General features: G+C 35.4%; 1 protein-coding gene across 4 annotated transcripts in view; it reads left to right on the top strand.

Annotated features, from left to right (window-relative positions):
• Positions 1-23345, top strand: part of TBC1D5 (TBC1 domain family member 5) — a 542652-nt gene that overhangs the window by 115201 nt on the left and 404106 nt on the right. For 3 of the 4 annotated variants that reach the window (XM_061194716.1, XM_061194717.1, XM_061194719.1), the window contains one exon: positions 13453-13654. The exons of the other annotated variant lie outside the window; for it this stretch is intronic. The gene's annotated coding sequence lies outside the window, so the exon portion shown is untranslated. The remainder of the gene's footprint in view (positions 1-13452; positions 13655-23345) is intronic. 4 annotated transcript variants of the gene reach the window in all.

The following is a 23345-nucleotide window of genomic DNA, read 5'->3' as shown; positions in this document are numbered from 1 at the left end:
AATCTACTGAAACGTTGCTATAATTTTGTTCCTAATGGGTTTGCGTGATATGCAGTGTTTTAATAACAGAAAACCTCTAGTAAACTTCATACATAAAAAGATTGTTAATCTGTTCTCTAAGAAATAAGCAGCCATTTTGCTCCTTGACTACTGTAGGTCCTGTTCTGAATCCTGTAGGTTGATGGTAGCTCTTCAGAAGTCAGCAGGAATGCAACGGAGTTGGGGAGTAAGAGGGTCAGTTATGAATTTGCAGATGTGCTCTACCTTTTTTCCCCTTTAAGCCCAATTTTGGTTTCTTTTTCTTCATACTCTTTGATATCTGTAGGTTTCAAATATGGAAAAGGAAACATTGATAGTTAAGTGCAGGTGTATTAAGTGATTAAGTAGAATGAGTGCAGAAAGATTGATAATGTGGATTCTAATTTATATGGACGTGGAGTAAAAGTGTAGGTCATGTTGGAGGGAGACTGCAGGCCCCATGGGTCATTATGTAAAACTTTAAAATGGATTAAATTTGTATTCCATTTTTATTTACTACTATTCATGGAGCTTTTAAAATAGTGCACACTAGATGTTATTGAGAAGATATGTTAAGTTGCAGTTTGTATTAATGGGTTATAATAATCTCAATCTAATGATACTCTTTTAAATTGATTGCAAATAATGATGGTTTTAAAAAATAATTACTTTCTAAATCAATAGTTACCTGACTTTTTAGATCACTTTTCTCTGGGATATTATCTGTATCTTACTTTCCAAAAGATAGTCTGGAAAATACCTGATTTTAATCTAACAGCTATAGCAGCTCTTGCATGGTTAATCATTCTCCTCAGTAAAATTAACTGTTGGAGGGGAATTTAATTAAGCCATTTCTTCTCAGTTTTCTCCCTTTTCTTATTATGTTGTGCAGTATAGCCAGAGTTGGAATTTCCTGTTTTATCTGAAGCTACTGGTGTGTATTGGGATCATTCTTTGGGGGCCATGATATGATTTACTAGTTTTGGGTTATTTGTTGTTGTTGTTGTTTTTGTTCAGTATAGAAATTACCTGTTTGTCAAAGTGTATGTATGACTTAAAAAAAAGATTTTTAAAATGTGTGAGCTGAACCCTTACAAAGCTTTACTATTGTAAAGTGCTATATTTAACTTTTCTCTTCTGAAGGACATTCTCTCACATTTAATTATATTAAACCAAATATTTCTTATGCTAATTATTTTAACTTCATTTGTATATTCCAAAAATTATGAAATAAATTAATAATTACTCATCATAATTTTCCTTATTAAAATGCTATATCAGTCCTTTATCTTATGTTATCATTAATTATAATATTCTCATGTTCCATATATCATAGATAACCAAAGATTTGAGTAAAATAATAAAAATACTTGAGGAAAATTAAACCCTACTAAGAAGCTTATGATTGACTTTATGGGGGCAAGGGCAGGGAGGTGGGCAGTAGGGTAGTGATGGAATAAGAGACCCATTTTTCTTGTGTTCTAGTCTATCATCGTTTAGAAGAGGGAGACTGGAAAGATAAATGGGCCTGGGACTAGAGAGCAGGCTTGTATGATTTATCATTATTTTCCAGAATATAATATAGTAGTCACAATAATTTGGTGAATGATCTTCATCTTTGTGTGAAAAAGTCTATTCAGTATCATGAAAGCATCTATTATTACATGCAGCATAAATATAATTTCTGTATTGCATTATTGGATGTTAACAAAGCTACCCCCGCCCCCCCCACCCCGTTTTTTTGCTTAACTCACAGAAACCTCACACGATTTGTCTGTCACAATTGAGCACGTGAATATATACAAGTTAATATTTACTGTTGTGCCTCCCCAAAATGATACACACTCTACTGATCTTTCATCACAGAAGTTGATAAAATGAACCTCCACGTATGGTGAACTTTGTTTTCCTACCTGATCACATTTTCTGGTTACTAAAAGACTGTTGTTTTTCCTTTTTAAAAATATTTGGTCCTGTTTTCTGTGCCCAAACAAACTCTTTTGAACATAAGTTAACCTTTGTGGGATGATTAAAATCGGCTGTACCTTCAGAAAATCAGAAGTGCTGTTGAGCAGAATTCTAGTTGCTAAAAATGCCAGGTAAAGTAGATATTTTTAGTACATGTAATTCATTTCTGCTAAGACTTGAAGTCTTGAGAATTCTGGAATTTTCTGAGATACATTCTCCTTAGAGTGTTATAATTTGGCTTGTGTATATTTGAATTGTGTGGTTTTGTAGAAGTATATGATATTATGTAACTAATATTTGTTGTAGTTTAAGAGCTTGACTCTTTAAAAAAAAAAATCAAGTTAATGAGTCACTCATTCGTGCAGGGGTTGCAAACTGAGATTGTTAATAATATGAAGCTGGGAAGGCCAGTCCTTCCAGCAGCTTGAAACGCAGCTCAGCTGCTTTGCGAATAGTTCGTGCTCTGATGAGAGGTTTTGTACAAGAGGAAGGATTAGCCCTGAAGAGAGCTGTCCAGTCTATAGGTGGATGTTTTGGGCATGTGGAAGCCTAAGCTGAACTCAGAATATCATGGCTTAGCAAATTAATAAAGTTATGTTAAATGGTTTCTAGGCACCAAATCTTGGTTAAATAGAGCTCAAAATAGACTAAGCTACCAAGGGTCAAAATAGAGGAATCGTAGTTTAAAAAAAAATACACCACAGTATGTTTTGAACTTAGTCTTTATTTTTTAAATTCTCATACTTGAGAAATAAACTCTGTTTCCTAAAAATAATTTATATATAACATAATATATACATGACTGAATCTTATTACCATGTGAGCTCTGTTTTCTGGTCAACATTATTCCTTTGTTTTAAAAGCTAGAAAAAATGGCTTAATGTGAAACTTACTGCCTCACTTTAAACATGTTCTGATTGAAGAACTCTGTCAGGTGTCAAAACAAGTCTACCCTCTGGCAAGAGTGACAAGTTCTTCATGAGGAAATTCTGGAATTGCCTTTGGGAAGTATTTTCACAATGTCTTTGGAACTCTTTTTCCAATTGGTTATGTCAGCTTTGGGTGTGGGTGGAGTAGGCCACAGATCTGAATTTTCTAGAAGTTTTACTATCATTTATTCTTGGTATAATAATTTTCTATTTGAAGACTTATTCTGGGAGTTATCTATATTCTTGTACTGATACATTTATACTTATGAGGCTCAGGATGTAGTTTGGTATTGTCTGGCCAACTGCACACTGGTTTTAGGGATATTTGAGAAGGAATGCCGTTAAAAATGTCTTTCTCAAGTGCATATGTATGTATGGGCTCTCAAGGATAACATGTTGAAAACTATGTAGGAATTAGTCGTTTAGAAAGTTTAATCTTAAATTAATGCCTGTCACATTGACTGGAGCACAGGGCTTGGCTAGGTATGTTTTCAGAGAGAGCTTTCTTGTTTTACTGAATTCAAGAGATAATGTATTTCAGAGTGAAAATAAGTGAGGGAAAACGATGTATGAGCTCCAGGAATCACAGATTTCAATGTTATGAGCCCACGGTCCATGGTTATAGGAGGCACAAACTTCATTCCCCGTGGTGGGTTTCCAAGGTACTCCAATGAAATACGGAGATAAAGGAATCACTTTAATTCACTATGTGATTTTGACTTACATTACTCATAGATATACTTGAGGACATTGTGATGGTGTGTAAAGGATCGGCTTGTGGAGTGTCACAGGCCTGAGTTTAAATACCACTTATTAACTGTGTGATGTTAAATAAGTTTACTTAACAATGCCTATAATTTCTTCATCTGTATAAGTGGGATTAATGATAATAATAAAACCTTTGCATCGAGCTGTTATGGGGATTAAATAAATCGACGTTTTCTGAAACACAAAGAAGAGTCTTTTAGGACATCCTCCTCGTACCTCCACTCCCACCCCAAGTACCATGGGCTGAGAAATTAATGTCATCAGACGGTGCTCAGAAGGGCAGTTATAAGGTTAAAAGCACATTTTACATACCGGTAGTCTTTAGATAAGGACATTTCTAAATGTTTTCAATGAAAGATAGTAGTATTTCAATGATTGTTTAGGCCATGGTGTTTTAAAAGCAGCAGCAGTTTTAGATTAAGTAACCTAGTCTTTCAGGGTTTTTTCCCCTGTCCACAAATGCTGCTCTGGGAGACGGCCTGGTGTTCAGTCACTTACACAACAAGTGGTCCAGTGCACAGGACTGGGAAGGATGTCCTACTAAGGATCAGGGTTACCAGCCTTTTTGAAGGCTTCAACAAGCCTTTTTGAAACTCTCCTTGTAGGGGGTGTGGTAGCTGATTGTCACCTTTCCCTTCATGTAACTTGGACGAGAGAAATAATTGTAAAGATGAACACAGAAGAATTTGAGGATCATTTCTCAAGAGGTTGACTCTGGGTGATTTTTTTTAAGTCCCAAGAGTTGGGCGCTTTATTTGGGCTCCTGCCCTTGGAGAGTAATAACCAATTGCCTGAGAGTTCTTGCTTAGTTTCCAGTATCCAAACTGGAAAACATTAATTTAGAAAAATCTTCAGGGCTTCCCTGGTGGTGCAGTGGTTAAGAATCCACCTGCCAATGCAGGGGACACGGGTTCGAGCCCTGGTCCGGGAAGATCCCACATGCCACGGAGCAACTAAGCCCTTGGGCCACAACTACTGAGCCTGCGCTCTAGAGCCCGTGAGCCACAACTACTGAATCCCGCGCACCTAGAGCCCGTGCTCCGCAACAAGAGAAGCCACTGCAATGAGAAGCCCGCACACCACAATGAAGAGTAGCCCCCGCTCACCACAACTAGAGAAAGCCTGCACACAGCAACGAAGACCCAACGCAGCCAAAAATAAAAATAGATAAAATAAATTTATTAAAAAAAATCTTCATAACCCATTTTGGTTATAAAACCAAAAGTTTTGGTATACTGTATTTATCATATTTATGATTTTCTTCTTTTCACTTCACAATTTATAATCTTTTAACCTCCTAGAGCGTTTTCTCTTATGGGATTTTGAATATTCTTAGTTTTATGTATTTTGTTGCAGTATGAGACCATAATAATAATTTTGCTTGGAATCTTTAAATATTTAAAAAATGATTTTGAAGAATACATTCAAAAAGTTATCCTTCTGAGTAGCAAAAAGAAAATGGCATTAGTAACATAAATTAATTGATTGCTGTTTTATTGAATTATTAGACTGAAAGCACTGATACACATGTGATCTTCCTGTATCTGTTTTGCTGAAGTATTAGTTTCAAAACTACTAAACAAGTAACCTAATGCAAAATTTAAAATTCAGCTGGATAATTTATACCAAGAAGTAGCTCAAAGTGAGATATTATGTGAATTGTAGAGACCACAACTTGGCAAAATTTTTAAAGAGAGTACTCAATTGAAGATACTTCTAGGCTTGTACCAGCATGTTTAGAGCTAAGGAGACTTTCTAAAATAAAATGAAATCTCAAAAACTTGAGGAATTAGTGGCGTGATCTAAACTTCATTTTACTCAGTGAATTCAGGTTACTTAATGTTACAAGAGTCAGCAGAATTAAAATTGAGATCATTCATTTGTTACTTCTTTTGTCCTCGACATCCCTTTTGCAGGAGTGCAAGATACTGAGGTAGGCGTGTATATGCAGTGATATGTAGTATGTGCTTTTTCTCTTAATCAACCTTTTTTCTTATCCCTTTCTCCTCCTATCTTTTAAAAAATTTTTTATTCCCTTCATGGCATAAATAATCTAATCTGCCTACCTGCTAGATTAGAAACCTTGGAAATAAACTAAACTTCTTTCTCTTCTTCCATTTCTATGTCTGGGTACCACCATTTTTCTCATGTTCTTTTGTCTCTCACTCCTCCATTTCTATAGCCACTGTGCTAGTTCGGTTGTTAGCACTCTATCCCACTACTGGAATTATCTTTCTAAAATACTAAGTACCCAATAATTGGTTCAGCTATTTTTCTATGCTGCTAATAATTAGCAACATTATCCAGTTTAGGTTTCTTTTATTCTTTTTGAGAAGGGGCTAATAGGCAGTGAGATCAATAAAGGAACAGTAGTTTGGTAGTAAAGTAAGTGATGGGAAAGTCATGAGCCACAAAACAGAAAAAATACATGTGTTAAATAATTGAGTCCTTTGTAGAGCTAACTTATTATCTGTTCTCTTCTGGTTTTAATTACTATTGTGCACTTCTGTTTTCTGAGAACTAAAGCTTCCTCAGAATTCTGGAATAACTTGGGACATTGACTGCTTTTCATAGGCTTTCCTCCAGTGCAGTCAGCTATGGTTCGAGTTTTCCTTTTTGCAATTTGAACAAGATAAATTACAGTTTTAATTGGATAAAAGGTGACAGGCAGGTGATGTTACAAAAAGGCAATAGATTAAAAAAAAGTGGAACTCTGAAGCAAATGGAATAACATAAGGAGGAGTAGTTAATGAGATGTGGAATAATTTAATAAGCCTGGAACAGAGAATTTAGAATACAAAATAAAATTATGGTAGTGCTTAAAGTTTTAGCCTGTTTAATCTAAAATAATTTCTTCAGAAATCTTATTTATTTTCATCTTAGTTACAGGAACACACTTAAAAGAAGGGAATACCTTAATTATAAATATGTTTGTATCCTTGTTGTACTGTGAAGGATGTCTACTTTGAAAAGTCCCATGCCTCATGTCTGCCACAAGAAATGCACAAAAACTAACATACGCTTAAGGGAATTTTTCATCTCTTGGAGTCAGGTTGAATCTGCAGCTTTCTTAAGGAAACCACAGTTCCGGGAATTTTCTAACTTTTCATGAGCATTTAGACTGGTCTCCGAGATTGAAATGGACCTCAGGTGCCCAAAGCAACTCTCAGAAATGACCCAACCTCTTTTGGTTTATTTAGAGTGATGGAGACTGATCTGTTTCTTATTTGTAAGCTAATTTGAACTTGGTATCAGAGCTTGATCCTAAATGAATCAAGATATAGAGAGAAGAGTCTATGTTGGCATCAAGAGCAAAATTAGAAGATATAATCCTCAAATCACAAGAATTTTTCTCTTCTTTAATTGTACATACATTGGTTTCTGTTTTGCCTGGAGCTTAGGGTAGTGTGGGATCAAACTTGGTACCAACTGTTTGTGAAAAATGAGCATGACTGTTTGAGAGAAAATAATGTCACATACTACTATAAGAATTCTAAGATGAAGAGTGATTTTGGAAGTGAAGGTATGTTTTATTATTAGGACAACCTAGAAGTATTTCATTTACCATAAAAGTCAAAGAAACAGACTTAGATTGTGTCAGTGCTTCGGGGATAGTGGCTATATAAAGGTTTATAAAATTAAGGGAATTTATGAACAGAGTGAGTAACAATCAGGTATATTACACTTATAATTGTCTTTGAATTGAAATGGCATGATACAGTGGTTAAGACCATATGGCCTGTGGGTTAAGATTTCTTGGGTTCAAATCCCAGCTTTACCATTTGTTAGTGATGAGGTCTTGGGCAAGTTAGTGTCCTTAAGTTCTTATTAACTGTTTTGTTTGTTTGTTTGTTTTGGTGGGGGTGGGGTGGAGGTAAGGTGGCATCAAATGAGATACTTCATATAGATACCAATATCATGGTAGAGTATTGATGTTATTGTCACTAAAGTATTTTTTCAAGCAACTTTGTTATCCTTAGCTTTCTATTCCCTGTCGTGGTCATGTAAGTCATGAGGTTAAAAACAAACAAACCTGAGTGAGTATTTTCTTTGATTCAGAGGAATACAAGGAGACCGTATGCACTAAACTTTAAACTTTTAACTGCTCACATTTAGCTTCGCACATAAGCCTTGAAAGAATAACACCCATCTTGAAATTTCAAAATTAAAAAATTAAATTCCGTTAACCTTGGGTGGAAATTTGGAGTTTTAGAATTCGTCAGAATCTCTTAAGCCTCTGGAATGTTGTTAAGGCAGCCCTGACTCAGTGTGCCCTGCCTGTAGGTCAGGTTAATGGGGGCTGCTGGGGCAGTGACCAGAATGTGTACTTCCATAGTGACAATTGTAGTTCATGTAGAAAGGAAGATGGGCGTACTTTAATTTTCTAAGTGATCTGAAGTATCTGGAAATACAGTAGACATTTTCAGTCTTGAATGCTGTTTTGGTACCAGTGTCTGTTAGCATCCAGTGGTATCACTGAGGGTTATATGTAAGCTCTTACTCCATTTTTTTTTTTTTTTTTTGATAGCTGTTACTGCTTTAGACCCTTTTACATATTTTTAAGATTCTTTACTAATCAACAATATATTTTATTTAACCAGTGGTTAACTTGTGTGACAGAAGTTTCCTTATGAACCATTCATCTCCCTTAAACATTCCTATGTCTTTTGACATGTAAATCCCTAAATGACTTAGTTTTAATCACAAGACTAAAATCTGGATTAAGGAAAATCAAATTTGGTAGAGACATTTTATGTATAGTTAAAACTGCTGCTGTTTAATTATCCCTCTTTCTATAGAAAAGGAACCTTGACAGTAGTTGTTCAGAAACATTTGAAATTTTTATATTAAGTTGGGTACAATTTAATTGGACAAAATAAAGTATTATATGTGTTCAATAAATAGTTTAAAAATTATGTGCCTGAAGAATGGAAAGTGGTTGTTGTTGGTAAAGATCTTTTAGAAAGCTTGAAGAGTCATCCCTTCCACTGCTGTATCAGAATCTTTGGGAAGGTCTGCTTGGGAATCTCCATTTTAAGAAGCTCCTTAGGAGATTTTTATGCACACTGAAGTTTTAGACCCACTGCTGAATTCTCTATTGACAGCTTTAGGATATGGGCTTCTGCTCTTCTGATAGAAGCTACTCTTCCCCAGTTGGGGGAAGAACAGGGGTGAGCTGAGGCAGCCCTTCCTGATGCCCTGCCATGCTCTGTGCTGGGAAATTTCCAAAGCTATCAGTGTTTTGCGTCCTCTTTCAACTGACACTCCTGTGGTGAAGGAACATGTCACGTTAATGGTGATGCCCAACCCAGAGCCTTCACGTGTTTCCTAAAACGTTAATACTTCCTAGCAGGGGAGGAAATTGCAGGTGAGGAAACGTAAGAGAGATTAAGTGGTCTTCTGGAGCCAGGACTGGAACTGAGGTTGATTTGATTTTAATGCCCAGACTCTTTTCTTTCTGTCTTTTTTTTTTGCTGCGCCGAGCAGTTTGTGGGCTCTTAGTTTCTCAACGGGGATTCAACCCGGGCCCCGGCAGTAAAAGTACCATGTCCTAACCACTGAACCGCCAGGTAATTCACTACTTTTTTTTTTTTTTTTAAGCCCAGACTCTTTGATTTACAATATTATATAAATTTCAGGTGTACAGCTTAGTGATTCACACTTTTTATAAAGCCCAGAGTCTTACACTATCCTAGCTACCCTCCTTTTAGTGGAAAGAACGATGGGTTGTCGGTTAAGGTAGCCTTGGGTTGGAAGGATGCCTCTATCATTTACTGGCTTCACTAGCGACTTTACACATCCCCAAATTCAGTGTCCTCATCTGAAAAGCAGGCATGAAGATTGTAAAATTCTAAGGTTATTGTGAGGATTAATCTACCACATTTTTAGAGTGCTTCAGCGTATTTTTATAGTTCTGTCCCAGAGTAGGCATTCTAATAAATGATGACTGTTATTCCACAACTTAAGGGAAGGCGAGTGTGCCTTATGGAATGAACCAATTTTAGGCTAAATGAGTTTGTCAGATTATGAAATGTATGTTTTCCTATTCTGATGTGGTGTGATAACTAGAAACAAGGAAGGTGCTGGATGTGTGAAGGGGTTTTCTTGTGGGAAAACAATGTAGATCTCTATTTTTTATCTAGTACCCATATCCTGGTAAATTCTAAATTTGATTCTAGCCCAGACCCTTCCTATAGCTCCAGCCTCTAGTAGTAGCTCCAGATGTTTCTGTTGAAATGCCCACAGGATGTTTCCATCAGCTAACCCCTTAACACGTCCAAGTCTAAACTTGGGCTCTTCCTTCCAACACCTGCACCCTTCTGTTAGGGTTCCCTACATCAATGAATGGAATTGCTCTCCATCTGCATCCTCCACAAAATCTAATCTTCCATCAAAATCTGCTGATTGTTATCCCGTGTCTCTTTCTGCCTTCTCATCTTTGTCTTCCGCACCATCACCTTAGTCTACGCTACTGTCACCTCACACTCAACTCCTCCCCTGCCTTTCTCTTGCCCCCTCCATGATTCTGCCACATTGGATATTTTTTCAACATACAGTTGGTTGTCATACCTTATTTAAAACCCTTCAGGAATTTTGCCTTATTCACTTACTCTGCCTTTTTTGTTTCACGTACATTCCCTCTTTAGCTGTGGCTGGCCTCTTTGCTTCTCTTTCCTGACTTTGAATGTGCTTCTCTCATAAGTGCTTTTAGACCTTTGCACTTGATGTGCCCAGATTTGAACACTTCCCATACCTTTCAGATCTCATCTCAGTCTTACTTTAGGTCTTTGCTGCTCTCTGGGATACATCAAGTCTCCTGTTATAAAATCTCATGGTGGGGAATTTCCCATATTTTTAGTAGCATTTATCTCTGTTTGCAATTATGTATTTGCATGGTTGTTGGATACTATTTGGTTCTCCAAATAAAATGTAAGTTCTGTGAGACAATTTCAGCATCTACAAAGGCCTAGAACAGCCCTGACAGCAGATGAGAAATATTAAATGACTGACTGAACTACATAACTAGGCAATTAAAAGACAATCTTTTAGAACTAAAAGATTAGTTCTAAAGTGAGGTAAGTACACATGAAGTCACAGTGTTGGCAGGTTAAGCATTGTTACTTGGGAATACGTTTGTTATTGCAGCATTGGTTTCATTAGCCTCTAATTTTACTTAAAGACTAGTAGTGTTTTGAATTTTGAATTTCCGAGTACAGATTAAGAGCTTCCAGAAGTTGATTGTACTTTAATGACTTTTAGAGTCAAAACTTTCCCCTTTCCTCACATCTGGACAGTATTTGAAGTTCACAATTTAAAAAAGATATAGTTGGTTGTGTGCTCCTTGATGTTTACTATATGGAATGTATTTATTTATGTTATTTGCCTAAGGCATAAAATTTTTAAAATGCTACCAAAACTTACGAAGACAAGAAATCATAGATGTTATAAAAGGTTTTTTCAGCTCTTATAAAAGTTAGAAAAAAATGAAGAAGATTAATATGATATTGGAATTGTGCTTTTATGTTACTTTTTGGTATTTGGACCTTAATTTACTGTATGATTATTGTTAGCAGATTGAAATGTTCTTGTGAAAACTCTTAAGGCTGTAGTATTTTCTTGAAAATTGGTTTAGTACTGTTGTTTACATTGTAAAATTAGTGCTTTCAATAAGATTTTGGTTTCCATCTATCCTGAATTCTCCTTAGGAGTGCACAACTTCAAAAATAAAGAGGCGCAGTCAGCAGAAAAAAGAGGTGGTCTGAGCATTTATGTGTTAAATATGCATGTTAATTAGGAAAAAAATTAGAAAAATATGAAAACAGATGTTACATAAATTATTGCAGTCCCAGGGCAGCAGTAACTTATACACTGACAGTAATTTTTATATGTGCATGTGTATGTCTATTTCTAGATTTCTCAATGTTTATGCAATTCCGTAGAGAATAACTAGAAGAATGGTATATCCTTTCAGTGAGACAATGGTAAACATTCCTTCTGCATGTGGCTTGCTGAGCGAGTCTAGGCATAACATACACTTTTCCTGTACAGATAGCCTTCCGTGTTTCCTAATTCTTCCTGTAGTCTTCTTCCTTCCTTCTTGGTTTCTTTGATAGTATGTCAATGGAATCTTTTATTGGATTATGTCCTGTCAAAACAATAAGGTAAATCATGATCCCAGCAGTGTAAGAAATGTAAAATTGACTGGGATGTAAAGTATGTGTTTAGAAACAAAGCAAATCACAACTACTGAGGACACTGATTGTAGTGTCACTTTTTCTTTGGCTACTGTCATACTTTCTGAAGAAATAGCCATCATTCTCTGAACAGTATTGACACAGTAGTGTGACAATCTATACTAAGTGTTTCATAAACACACATTTATCAAATACACATATATTGGAATAATTGAAAGATACTTGAATGTCTTTCACTCTAAAGAGACATCCATAATATAAAAATGGTTTATATTTTTACAAGGGAATGATGAGAAATAGAGACATGCTTTATTTCAGTGGTGTGGCGATTTTTAGTTCAACCATGGAGAAAAAACCATGTGACTATATTGCTGTCCAAGGAGCTGCTGACAATATCTAGATATTTTCCATACATAGATTATATAATTTAGCAACATGTTGTTTGTAACTTTTCAGATGAGATTGAAAGTTAAAATAAGGAAATCCTCCATCAGAATGTAATAAATCATCCTCTTTATCAAATGAACAAACAAAACATGAACTATATTCAGTATAGGGGCACAGAACAGTTTCCTTAAATCTGTCTGGAGATCAATGCTGCATTCATTGGTATTCTTCAGAAATCATACTTTGTTATTTGGTTTTAGTAGCATATGATGCTCAAATGTGTTTTAAGTAATTAATTTTTTTTGAATCCCAGTAGGTTTCAGATACATCTATTATCATAATGTTTTTCAAAAGTTCTGTGTTTTTGATTTATATTTTACCTAACTACTGTTGTCCTTTTGTACATATGCTGAGTCACCAGTAAGCTGTAACAGGTTATTGGGAGTAAAGTAAACTGATACTTTAGAATCAAATCTAGAAAAGAGTGATAATAATACATTTAGTAATTTATTATAATTTAGAGGTTCTTTACCTAAATTAGATATTTAAGAAATTCCGTTGTTTTTGATTTTATGTAGAGATACATACATCTATGTCAGATATGATTTGTGGAAGTAGATTGAAGTATATTACTAAAGATGATAAATGTTTTTCTACAGGCAAAAAGGCTATGGAAATTAATTTTTAATTCACAAATAATATTTACTTGCCACACTGATACATCTGTATTCTAATTTTACGTTTTATTTATGCTTTGGAATTCATTTTCAGTGGAATTTTTTTTCACATTTGTTTGCAAATGTTAGATTTCCATTTTTTATTTTATGTGATTTTAATACTTGATATTATTTTACTATGTATTAGTAGTGTATTTCTTATTTGAACACTTATTTCATTTCAGTGAAACAAAGTGATAACAGGTGATTTGTTTTATATTGAGGTGTTTTAGGTTTTTTTTTGTATTATAATGCTTTTTATTGTAGGCATTATAAAGTGAGTTTCTTCTAGGAGCTAAAATAGATGATTGAAAGAGTGATTAAAGAGTAAGCTAACATTTGTCCCCTAAGAGCCAAAAATATTATGACATAAACTTTTTCAGCTTGCTTTTTGCATTGATGGCTTTGGTTTAGGGTTCCTTTGCTTAGGGAGAGGATATTTGAAGCTATTTTATTTATTTATTTTTCTAGGTATTTGCTGTTTTTCCTGCATCTCAGTTGAGGGATAACTCAGCTATCTCTATTTCTTGATTCTTTACTTCCGATTGGCCAACCAAGACTTTTATTTGGCAAACTCTGTTGTACAGAGCCTGACGTCATCTATGACCCATAACAAGAGCACGCGTTTTCAAGTGTCAATTAGATTTGTGGATCAATAAAGTTTTCTTGAAAGGTAAGTGTATATTTATTCAAAACGTACATTTAAAAATTCAGTACTATCATCAGCTGTCTTAGTCTGTTCGGGCTTTTGTAACAAAAATCCCATAGACTGGGTGACTTATAAATAACAAAAATTTATTTTTCACTGTTTTGGAGGCTAGGAAGTCTAAGATCAAGGTGCCAGCAAATTTGGTGTCTGGTGAGGACCCACTTGCTGGTTCATAGATGGATGTCTTCTTGCTGTGTCTTCACTTGGTGGAAGGAATGAGAGAGCTCTCTAGGGTCTCTTGTTTATAAGGGCACTAATCCCATTCATGAGGGCTCCACCCTCGTGACCTAATCGCTTCCCAAAGGCCTCACTCCTAATACCGTTACACTTGGAATTAAGATTTCAGCATATGAGTTTTGGGGGGTGATAAACATTCATTTCATAATAATACCCTCATTATAGTTACAGTAATGTGTTTTATAGATTTGTGTACAAAAAATGTGTGTGGGTGTGTATGTGTGTGTTTATACACTGCTGCCAGGTTTAGATTGCAGGCTCTTTCAGGGAATAATGTTGCCCTCTAACACAGAGTTCCCTGATCAGTTTCTTTCCACTTATATATCTACCCACCAGCTTCCAATCTCTTCCTTTTCTTCATTGTTTTCCTTCTCTTTTAATTGAGCCTGCGTGAGGGCTTTAAAAATATTTTCCCACCAGCAGACTTTTAGCACTTTTCTTACTGAATACTTTTTGTTCCATATTTCTTTTCCTTCCCTTTTCGTCTTTCCTTCTTTCCTACCTTCCTACCTCCTTACCTCCCAACCTTCATTAAATTTGTTGGAGTTGTGAAATTAGAATGATTGAACTTAGCATTGAAGGTATCTCAGATAGGTAGCATTCACATTTTTTTTTTTAACCACAACCCATAGTAAGAAATAAATTTTATACTTATGAGCCATTTCCCACAGGTATAAATGGACAAATGAAACAAACAAGAGTTAAAACCATTCTACCCTGGCTACCTTGAATGTATGCTGTGCGCTCTATTCTATTACATTTTTTTTTGGGTATATTTCATTTAATATATGCTGATACCCATAATTAAATTTACTTCCCTATCCAATAGTGGATCACCTTTGCAATTTCAGAAGTCATACTTTAGATCACTTGTATGTTTGTTCATGACTGACTTGTAGGGAAAATAAATGGAATCAGGCAGTTTGTTTTCTGTTTCAGTCAAGCTGCCTTTTCTTCTGCCTCCCCTGTGCTTCTCATTTCTTTTGATTCATTACAAGTTATCAAATAACTTGGGGAAAGAACTGTGTAACTGCTGGGAAATACTAGAGCACTTACAGGTTCTTCTGTAGTAAGAACACAGATACCAATGGTCATATCTCAAAATATAAAAGGAAGATAAATCTTTGATAGAATCATTCCTCTATAGTAAGGTGTATATTTCTTTATTCTCTTCTTGTTCTTTCTATCTATGTAAATTGTATGTGCATGCTGATGCTCTCAAATCATTCTTGGTTTAAAACATTTTAAACTTCCAAAGTCTTTTACATCAGCTTAGAATAACAGATTTTTCCCCAAAGTGGTCTATTCTAGTGCTCCTTCCCATTTCGTTTAACATTTTTATCCTTTTAATAAGTTGCAAACATTTAAAAATTGTGAATGTAATATATTTTATTAGAAAGTTTGGTATATGCAGAAAAGTAAAAAGAAGATAAAAATGATCCCTAATCCAATGCAGCTAAAGCAGTTCTAAGAGGAAAGTTCATAGCCATAAACACCTACGTTAAGAAAGGAAAGCTCAAGGGTGTCCACTCTCATCACTTTTATTCAACATAGTTTTGGAAGTTCTAGCCTGAGCAATCAGAGAAGAAAAAGAAATAAAAGGAATCCAAATTAGAAAGGAAGTAAAACTGTCACTGTTTGCAGATGACATGATAGTATACATAGGATATCCTAAAGTCACCACCAGAAAACTGCTAGAGCTCGTCAGTGAATTTGGTAAAGTTGCAGGATGCAAAATTAACATACAGAAATCTGTTGCATTCCTATACACTAACAATGAACTATCTGAGAGAGAAAATAAGAAAACAATCCCATTCACCATCTCATCAAAAAGAGTAAAATACCTAGGAACAAACCTAACTAAGGAGGTAAAAGACCTGTACTCAGAAAACTATCAATATGAGATACTAATGAAAGAAATTGACAATGACACAAACAGATGGAAAGATGTATCATGTTCTTGGATTGGAAGAATTAATATTGTTAAAATGACCATACTACCACAGGCAATCTTACAGATTCAGTGCAGTCCCTATCAAAATACCAGTGGCATTTTTCACAGAACTAGAACAAATAATTTTTAAATTGGTATGGAAACACCAAAGACCCCAAATAGCCAAAACAAATTTGAGAAAGAAGCAACGAGCTGGAGGAATCATGCCTCCTGACTTTAGACTATGCTACAAAGCTTTGATAATTAAAAAAGACTCATACATCAATGCAACAGAATAGAGAGCCCAGAAATAAACTCATGTGCTTATGGTCAGTTAATCTACGACAAAGGAGGCACAAATATACTACAGAGAAAAGAGAGTCTCTTCAATAAGTGGTATTGGGAAAACTGGACAGCTACATGTGAAAGAATGAAATTAGAACATTCTCTAATACCACATACAAAAATAAACTCAAAATGGATTAAAGACCTAAATGTAAGACTGGATATTATAAAACTCCTAGAGGAAAACATAGGCAGAACACTCTGACATAAATTGCAGCAATATTTTTTTGGCTCCATCTCCTAAAGCAAAGGAAAGAAAAGCAAATATCAACATACAGGATCTAATTAAACTTACAAGTTTTTGCACAGCAATGGAAACCATCAACAAAATGAAAAGACAACTTACTGAATGGGAGAAGATATTTGCAAATGATATGACCAATAAGGGGTTAATATCCAACATATATACGTAGCTCATAGAACTCAACATCAAAAAAACAACCTGATTAAATAACGGGCAGATGAACTGAATAGACATTTTTCCAAAGAGGAAATGAAGATGGCCAACAGGCACATGAAAAGATGCTCAACATCACTAATAATCAGTGAAATGCAAATCAAAACCACGATAAGGTATCACTTCACACCTGTCAGAATGGCTATCATCAAAAAGGACACAAATAACAAATGTTGGCAAAGATGTGGAGGAAACGGAACCCCTGTACACTGTTGGTGAGAATGTAAATTTGTGCGACCACTGTGGAAAACAGTTTGGAGGTTTCTCAAAAAATTAAAAAAAAGAACTACCACATGGCTCAGCAGTTCCACTCCTGGGTGTGTATTTGAAAAAAACAAAAACACTATGTCAAAAAGATACATGCACCGGAGTGTTCATTGCAACATTATTTACACTTGCCAGGGTATGGAAGCAACTCAAGTGCCCATCAACAGATGAATGGATAAAGAAGATATTTTGTGTGTGTACACACACACACACACACACACTGGAATACTACTTAAAAAATGATAAAATTTGCCATTTGCAGCAACATGGCTGGTCTTGGAGGGCATTATGCTAAGTGAAGTAAGTCAGACAGAGAAAGACAAATACTGTTAGGTACTACTTACATGTGGAATCTAAAAAAATACAACAAAATTAGTGAATAAAACAAAAAAGAAGCAGAGTCACAGATATAAAGAACAAACTAGTGTTTACCAGCTGGGAGAGGGAAGGGGGAAGGGGCAATATGGGGGTGGGGATAAAAAGGATTATTATAGGATTATATGAAATCATGAGTGTGAAACTTCTGAAAATTGTAAAGCACTATAAAAACTGAGGAATCTTTCATTCAATGGAAAAAAGAAAAACCGCACACATAAAAAAAAGGAAAAGAAAGCCTAAGTAAATAACCTAAAATTACATCTCAAGAAATGAAAATAGAACAAACTAAGCATAAAATTAGTAGAAGAATAGAAAAAAAGAGCACAAATAAATGAAGTAGAGATTAAAATAACAACAGAAAATATCAATGAAACCAAAGCTGTTGTTTTGAAAAACATAAAGTAGACACAACTTTAGCTAGATATCCAAAGGGCAGGGTGGAAAAAAACTGACACCACTGAAATACAGAGGTTCATAAGAAACTGCTGTTAAGTTATTTACCAACAAATTGGACAACCTAGAAGAAATGGTTGAATTTCTAGAAATATACAACCTATCAATCATGAAGAAAGAGAAAATCTGAATAGTCCAATAGTAAGGAGATAGAATCAGTAATCCAAAACTTCCCAGCAAAGTCCTGGACCAGATGGCTTCACTGGTGAATTCTGCCAAACATTTAAAGTAGAATTAATGTCAAACCTTCTCAAACTCTCCCCAAAAATAGAAGAGGAGGGAACACGTCTGTTTTATCAGGCGAGCATTACCCTGATACCAAAACCAGGCATGGACACTACAAGAAAAGAAAATTACACACCAGTATTCCTGATGAACACAGATGCAGAAATCCTCAGCAAACTATATTGAACCAAATTCAACAGCACATTAAAAGGATCACACACCATGATCAAGTGGGATTTTTTCCAGGGATACAAGTATGGTTCATTATCCACAAATCAATGTGATACACCACAGTGATAAAATGAAGGATAAAAATCATGTGATCATCTCAGTAGATGCAGAAAGAGCATTTGACAAAATTCAACATCATGGTATGAACTTTCAACAAACTGGGTATAGAGGGAATATATTAATAAAGACCACATATGAGAAACCCATAGCTAACATCATACTTTATGGTGACAAGCTGAAAGCTTTTTTTCTGAGATCAGGAATATGACAAGAATGCCCAAACTTGTTGCCCCGCCCCCAAAAAGAACCTGAGTGTTATTTTCTTGGGCTATTTATCAGGGTTGTTTTTTGCAGTGAGTAGCCATGAGAAACAAGATGGTGTTTCCCATATTCAAAGAAACAATCTCACCAATTTTATTTGACATAGTCCTGGAAGTTCCAGCCAGAGCAATCAAAACAAACAACCGAAAACCAAAAAAAAAAAAAAAAACCCGAAGTATTCAGATCAGAAAGGAAGAAATAAAACAGAGGTATGATATTATATGTAGAAAACTCCACCAAAAAAACTGCCACAACTAATAAACACATTCAGTAAATTTGCAGGATACACAATCAATATATAAAAATCTGTTGCATTTCTATACACTAACAATGGACTATCAGAAAGAGAAATTAAGGAAACAGTCCCATTTACAATTGCATCAAAAAGAATAAAACTCAGGAATAAATTTAACCAAGGAGGTGAAAGATATGTATACTAAATATTTTAAGACATTGATGAAAGAAATTGAAGTAGACACAAATAAATAGAAAAATAGTCTGTGCTCATGGATTGGAAGAATTGATATTGTTAAAATGTTCATACTACCCAAAGCAATCTACAGATTCAATGAAATCTCTATCAGAAGCCCAACGGCATTTTTCACATAAATAGAAAAAGCTATCCTAAAATTTGTATGGAACCACAAAATACCCTGAATAGCCAAAGCACTCTTGAGAAAGAAGAAGAAAGCTGAAGGCATCATACTTCTTGATTTCAAATTATATTACAAAGGTACGTAATCTAACCAGTATGGTATTAGCATAAAAACAGACATATAGACTAATGGAAAAGAATTGTGAGCCCAGAAATAAACCACACATAGATGGTCAATTAATTTATAGCAAAAGATCTAAGAATATTCACTGGGGAAAGGATAGTCTCTTTTAATAAACGGTGTTGGGAAAATTGGACAGTCTCAGGCAAAAGAATGAAATTGGACCGCTATCTTACACAATACACAAAAATCAACTCCAAATAGATTAAAGACTTGAACAGAAAACCTTGACCATAATAACTCCTAGAAGCAGATGTGGTAAGGTGCTTGACATTGGTCCTGGCAATGCTTTTTTTGTTTTTTAAATTTGACACCAAAAGCAGAGGCAAAAAAAGCGTAAATCAGTAAGTGGGCAGGAGTATGTCAAAGTAAAAAGCAACACAGTATACACTTTAAATATCTTACATTTTATTATATTATATTGAGGTCAGTCGTACATCAGTAGAGCTGAAAAAATAAAAGATAAAAATAATGTAAAACAGAAACAAGCAAAAAATCCCTACTCCTATCTTCTGGTGATGAACTGATGTAATAGATGAAAAATATAACATTTTAAAAAATTTTACTTGGATTTAACAGAGGGGAAAAAATGAAATGAAACTTAAATGATTAGTGAATCTGAGATAAATGTTCCTTCAAATCATAAATATTTGATCCTAAGAGCCTTCCAATATGAAAGAAGATTATGGAAATCTTTAAATACTCTGGAAATAAGAAAATATGAAAAGACTGATCTAAAAGTAGAATATCTTTTTTTTAGAATAATTTATTGAGGTGAAATTTATGTAACATAAAATTAAGTGAATAATTCAGTAGAACCCACCACCTCTCTCTAGTTACACACATTTCCATCACTCCAAGGTAGAACGCCTTACTTTTTAAACAGTTTCTCCTCATTCTGACCTCCTCCCAACTCCTGGTATCCATCAGTCTGTATTCTGTCTCTAAGGATTTATCTATTTTGAGTATTTCATATAAATGGAATCATGTAGTACATGACCTTTTATGTTTGGCTTTCACTTGTAGTACTGTTTTCAAGGTTCATCCGTATTGTAGCATGTGTCAGTTATGTGTCAGTACTTTATGCATTTTCACAGCTGAGTAATATTCCATTGTATATATAATTGTTTGGTTTGCTTCCACCTTTTGGCTCTTGTGAGTAGTGCTTCTGTGGATTTAGGTGCACATGTTCTTATTTGAGCACCTGTTTTCAGTTCTGTTAGGTATATACCTAGGAGTATAATTGCTGGGTCATGTTGTAATTTTTTATTTACCTTTTTGAGGAACCAACAAGTTGTTTTCCACAGTGGCTGTAGCCTTTTATGTTCCCACCAGCAATGTGTGAGGGTTCCAGTTTCTCCACATGTTGTCAAAACTTGTTATTTTCCTTTTTTTTGTTTTTTTGATAATCAGAATATGATAGTGATAAATGACTTTCAGCAAAGTAACATTGTAGAGAGGTGATTATATTCATTATTTCTAATATAGTGATTATATATCAATTCAGAGTATCACTTAATTCTGCGTTCCGTGCAGAATTAACTGACCAGTAGAAATTGTTTTCCAGAACAAAAGATTTCTTAGTTTTCTTCATCTTCTCAAAATCATACTGTATTTTGCTTCATATTTATACCATTTTTTTCCCCCGCATGTGTGTATAGTTCTTTGTTTTTACCAGAGTTTTAAATTACCATTCTTTTCGCTTAATGCTCATAGGAGGTCTGCGTCTCTCCATTTATGGATAGCACACCACAACTGTACTTTTAGGCTTTAAAATGTATGATTTTAAATCGTAAAATAAATTTTTGTTAGGTTACCTACTGTCTTGTTGAAGAAATACATCACTTAACCTGGACCTTCTGTTTTAGTATGGACCAGAGCTTCGTTGGCCTTTTGCGGAACTGTTACACTCATTTCTTTTCATTTTATTTCTGGGTTAGTTCTAATGATTCTTGTGTCCCATTGTCACAATTTAAATAAATTTTCAGAAGGTTAAATGGTGCAAGATGAATTTTCTGAGTTATGCATATTAGAAAATATTTTTATTCTCACAGTTGATTGATAATTTATCTGGGTATATATTAGTATTTCTAGATTTAAAATAATTTTCCTCAGAACTTTGAAGACTTTGCTCAGTTTGTTTCTAACATCCATTATTCCTCCTGAGAAATTTGAAGCCAGTCTTACTCATTGAAGAGTTTTCTAGGAGATATTAACAATGAAAACAAAATAGAGAAAAATTCATGATTTGATTACGCTTGCTTTTTAGTGTAGAGAGGTTGACAAGAAGCAAGATAAATAAGTAAAATATGTAGTCAGTTAGATAGTGGGGCTATAAAGGAAAATAAAGCAAGGAGGGGAGGTTAGAGAGTTAATAGCATAGGGGGGCTGATGGAAATTGTAAATAGGGTGGTCAGGGAGTACCTCCCTGAGCACGGAACACTGTAGTAAATGTCAGATGGAGGTGACGGAGTGAGCACCTCAAGCAGAGTGAACAAGTAGTACAAAGGCCCTGATATAGGAATATTACTGATGTGTTCAGGGAACAACAGAGAGGTCAGTGTGGCTGCAGCAATGTGAGGAGAGAGTAGTAGGGATTAAATTAGAGAGATAACTGGAAATCTAGTCTTTTAGAGACGTGCATTTTGCTTTTATTCTGAATGAGATGGGAAGTTACTGGCAAGTAAGTATCAACATCTGATGTATCGTTTAAAAGAATTACCTTCTGCCTGGTTGAGAAAGGATTGTAGAGGGAGCAAGGGCAGAAGCAGAGGGAGCAAGGGCAGAAGCAGAGGGACGGTGCAGAAGGTTAGAGGTGAGAGGTGACTGTGGTTTGAACAACAGGATTTGCTGATGGATTGGATTTGAGTTAGGAGTGAAGGCGGGGAGTCAAATACGCCTCTGGTAATGTTTTTGGTCTGAATAACTAGGAAGATAAGAGTTTTATTTAATGAAGAAGGGGAAGCTTATAAAAGGAGTACACTGGGGGAGAAGGTCAGGCGTTTGGTTCTGGACATGCTAAGTTGAAGATGTTTATTAGACATTTAAGTGGCGAGGTCAAGGAGACAGATGCTGTCCCAGAGTTCAGGGGAAAGGTCTGAGATGAAGAAAAAGCTGTGAAAGTTATCAATTGTGGATGGTATTTTTAAAGGGGTAATATTGGCGCAATCCAGTAGATACAGCTAGAGGCAACTGAAGGCCCCAGCTTTGGGGCCCTTTACATCTAGGGGTCAGGAGAAGAGGAATTAGTTGAGGAGGCCAGGGAAGGAAAAACGAGCTAGGTAAAAGGAAAACTCCTTTGGCTTTCGGAATACCTGAAAGCTCAGGAAGCTAAGTAATGTAAATGTGCCAAGGAAGGGGAGTGATCATCCGTGGCACATGCTGCTGAAACGTGAAGTTTTACATGAACTGTGAATTGATTGTTGGATTTAGCAGTGGGAGGTCATTGGTGACTTTGAGAAGAGCAGTTTCATTGGAGGACAGAAGTCATACTGGAGTGGGTTCAGGGTGGAGTGAGTTCAAGGTGGAGTGGGAGGAGAAACATATGTGGCAACTTAAGGGGAAAGTTGGTCAAGAGAGGATTTTTTTTTTTTGAGTAGAAGAGAAGCAGCATACATCAATATTGAGGATGCCCCAATAAAGAGGAGTAAACTGATGATACAGGAAAGAGTAGTGAATTGCTGAAGCAAGGCGCACAAGTGGAGAGACTGGCCTTAGGTAGGAGCATGGGTGGTTTATCCTTAATAATAGGAAGGCAGGCAGCACACACAGGCACAGATCCATCTGTAAAAGTCTTCGGTCAAGCTTTGTGTTACTTCCGGGATATGTCACATACCAGAAGCGTCACGACTAGCTGCCTCCCACTTCTTTAGGCTTGTCCTGTTCAGCTTACCGCTTTGTGATTTTTATTGTAGTAACGTAGATGAATGGTGGTTTCCAGTTTAGGAATTTTGTATTTTAAAAAATTCTGTTACTATAATGAAGACATACAACAAGCATTTATGAAGGATGCACCTCTTGAAGTTTTTGAAA

The sequence above is a fragment of the Eubalaena glacialis genome, chromosome 6 (assembly GCF_028564815.1).
Source record: "Eubalaena glacialis isolate mEubGla1 chromosome 6, mEubGla1.1.hap2.+ XY, whole genome shotgun sequence".
NCBI classification, from domain to species: Eukaryota; Metazoa; Chordata; class Mammalia; order Artiodactyla; family Balaenidae; genus Eubalaena; species Eubalaena glacialis.
Note: the sequence above shows the minus strand (reverse complement) of the source record. Positions and strands in the feature narration are given on the sequence as shown.